General features: G+C 41.7%; 2 long non-coding RNA genes across 2 annotated transcripts; one reads left to right on the top strand and one right to left on the bottom strand.

Annotated features, from left to right (window-relative positions):
- The first annotated feature begins 296 nt into the window (after positions 1-296).
- On the top strand, positions 297-1,299 carry LOC307028913. Its single transcript, XR_013805148.1, has 2 exons — positions 297-979; positions 1,197-1,299. It is a non-coding gene; the product is annotated as an uncharacterized lncRNA (long non-coding RNA).
- A 192-nt stretch (positions 1,300-1,491) lies between these two features.
- LOC307028914 lies at positions 1,492-3,370 on the bottom strand. Its single transcript, XR_013805149.1, has 2 exons — positions 3,072-3,370; positions 1,492-2,202 (listed from the first exon to the last, which is right to left on the bottom strand). It is a non-coding gene; the product is annotated as an uncharacterized lncRNA (long non-coding RNA).
- Positions 3,371-3,629: the final 259 nt, after the last annotated feature.

Below are 3,629 nucleotides of genomic sequence, written 5' to 3'. Positions count from 1 at the left end.
TGGAGAGAGAAAACGTATCTTTTGATCCCGTTTGAATTGTGCCACGAACTACACATATGATGTTTGTCAATCTTAAACAATCATTTCCATGTCAAAAAAGTCACATTTTGTCGTAAAACTGTTGAAATATAAGACGATGAAAAAAATGCGACTACAAAGACTACAAATCCCAAATCCCATTCTGGGTCGCGCATGTGATGTCACAGGCGATAATGCTCCAAGTGGTTGCGACTCGTAATTAAAGCGAAAAAGAAGATTTCATAACTGATTTATTCCCTCCAAGAAATATAAGAGATTGTTCCAATAAATTCACTTTTACAAGATGCCTGTGTGCTTTTGTACCATGTTGTAATCACAAAAGTGATCATACCACTTGCTCGTTCTATCGCTTCCCGTCTTATGAAAGGACCAGGAGTCGCTGGATCAGACATATCAGGTAATATCATAGGTAATATACATGTTGTGCATGGAACATAGTCAAGTTGGCTACCTAGCTAGTAGCGACGAGTAGCGAGCACGTTAGTTAGCATTACATTACTTAGCCTTGTCATTTTTAGTAGCCTTACCATGAAGTTATTATTTTATTACATGAAGTACACCAAAATGTTAAACAGTAAGAGTAGTCATCATGGTAAGTATTTCGTGAAACATTTGAAGAGTAGCCTACTGCGCCCTCCACCGGGTGCTAAGGAAGCAGTTCAGGGAGAGTCGAAGGAAGGCAGGCAGGCAGGGAGCTTTGCATGACATTCTTCTGGACATGTGTCATTGTGATGACAGTGAGGGTGAGTCAAGCTGTTTGTTGGAAAGACAGTAGTTGAGTGATTACTGAGAAAAAATTATTAAAATAGATAATTATTCAGTGTTGTTACTTTAAAGTGTTGTTACTGACCTTTTTCTCTTATTGTCTTTACCTCACCTGTAACTGCTGAGACCCTGAGGAACATGCACACTGACCTGCTCTGGCAACCTGATTTCCACTGTACGTAATAGTATTTGGTTATGGTATATTATGTATATACATCAAAGGCACAATGCACCCCCCAGAGAGACACATGTATTGAGTGTGATATTTTGCATAGGTCATGTGAAATCATCTTTACATACTAGAAAACTGTAGGAGCGGCAACTTGTTTTGAAATTGAATTAATATCCGATAATAAAGTTGATCTGTTTTCTTTATTCTTCTCTCTTCCCAGCTCCATCCATCACCGTTCTCTGTTCCTGCAGGTCCTGCTTGCTAATAAATGCTTTATTTTTTTACACAATTACAAATAAAGTCAATGTATTGTATGACATGAAGTTGTGCTTCATTCTGAGTCAATAATAAATTCATTCTGCCTTCAACTGCAAAATGATTGTGGACTGCACCGACATCCATGTAGCTGCCCCCCAGTAAGATGAACCAAGCAAAGCTGACACAAAGCTGTGCTCTTAAGTTGACATGAAGAATTTGTGAAATATTGGTAATTATTTGGAAAAAATGACTGACAATGCAGAAAACTTTTTTTATTTAGGAACAGTGGTCTGGTGAAGCATTTATCACTACATATGTGTCACACTTAAAAGGCCAAACACACCTCGTTTACAACTCCCCAGTTGACAGCCATGACTCCGTCTAAATTGTACCCCCCAAGCACCCTCTTCATGAGGGACGCGCATGGAGTGGATGAAAGTCCCGACCTCAGCACAGCACCAAAATTGCTGGCTGTCAACCTGCCCTGCCTGTGTAACTGCCACTGAGGATTTGTCTGCTGTCCTACGGTGGCTGTCTGGATGGCAGCTTAATGGTCTCTGCTCAGTCGCATTGAGGCAAGAATTGCCTCAAGCCCCCGACCCCCATGCTCCTTCACCAGCTCCGGCACGTTGAAAATGGCCTGATGTTGAGGCTGCAGCTCTGGCTCAGGTGACAAAAGCCATGCCATGCCACGCTGCGCCCCTCAGTGCAGACCTAAACCAGTCTACTTCCTCAGTGGCGATGTCTCTGGCCAGTGGGTTGTATGTCTCCTCTTGCTGTTGGTAGAGTTGAGACACCGGCTGGACTACTTTTGAAGTGCCAGGCTTCCTCCACTGGCACTCAACTTCTGTGGAGCTGATCTGCCACATGGCAAATATTGCCAATGCTGCAGCGTGGCTGCATTTGTACATCCCCCGTGCACAACCACAGACAGCGCTCTGCATCGCGCCATCCTCTCCCATGTAGATCTGTACAAATAAAGTAAGTACCATGTTTGTTAACATGCTATAATAGATTGAATGAGCAATACAAGGATGGTCCAGATCTGGGGGTGGGAGGGTTTATTTTTCCATTGTTTTGTCCTCTTGTCTGATTGTTGTTATTGTTTGTTTTTTCTGAAGTTTTTGTAATTTGTGTTGTATTGGTTGTGATTGTACATTGTATTTTTTTTAAAATGTGTATTACATTTTTGAAAAACATTTGATCAACAAAAAAGGATTTGGTCAGGATCTAGACTCAGTGTGTAGTTTATGAATTAATCAATGCTCTCTACATTAGGAAAACACATACCAGTGTACCAGAGGGAGTCACACACAGCTGTGCCTAGATAACCAAACAAATTGACAAGATAACCAAAATCCTTGAATCTACACACAGCAAATAAACTCAAATGACACAACGAGATGTAAAAAGGAGATCACACATACAGTCGATATAAAACTGGCCGCTTCAATCTGAAGAGCAACTAAAACAAAACACGGGAGTATACCTTGTTCTTGTGAACACTAATGTTATCCACAGCATACACACCCGTATACAGTACACCCGTTCTAGGTTCTGATTGGCTCTCTAGGTTGGCATTCTAGCTTCTGACTGGCTGTCCAGGTTGTCAATCACAGCCGTGGTTCATATTATGCTAGTCGACTCGTAACATTGCTAAACTTTTTTTCTTGACGGTTTTCTCAGTCAACTAATGCTATTGATAACAGTAACATAAATTAACACAGCCCTGCACACTGCAGTCATTATATGCCGGGTCTGTGGTTCATCATCTTCTTTTTCATTCTCCTCCTTATTGACTGACATTAACGTTAAACATTGCACTCATGTTACTCACCGAAACCTTGTAAAGCCGGTCCCGCATGCTGGCTCTTACAGAACCGACTAATTCCCCTTTCGTGTATGTACAGCTCTCAACGGGCCCAGACTTGTAGTGATTTTCACCTCGTTTTATACTTGTATTCTCATTCTGAAAGAATGAGGTGAAATGTTCCAACGTGACGGTCATCTTTGTGTTGGTGACGCGTATTGTGCGGGACCAGAGACATGTAGTTCACTGAGCGGCTTAACATAAAAAAATGTGTTACTTCACAGTTTTACGACACATTTTAATTTTTTTGACTTGCAAAATGTTCTTTTAAATTGACAAACATCATATGTGTCATTCGTGGCACAATTCAAACGGGATCAAAATATACGTTTTCTCTCTCCATTGAATTCAATGTATAATTTTCCGCTTCCGGGGTCCCATGGAGGCTCCCGGAAGGGGAGGGACTTCGCCTCTCTATAACCTGCATCATTGCACAGGAGAAGAGAAAACTGCTTCCTGGTGTAGCCTACAGCAAAGAGCAGGTGAAATGTACGGTAGAGCAGTGGCGAGTAGTCAGTAAGATGT

This window comes from Notothenia rossii, assembly GCF_949606895.1.
Source record: "Notothenia rossii genome assembly, chromosome: 2".
NCBI lineage: Eukaryota > Metazoa > Chordata > Actinopteri > Perciformes > Nototheniidae > Notothenia > Notothenia rossii.
This window is presented reverse-complemented; position numbering and strand designations above follow the sequence as displayed.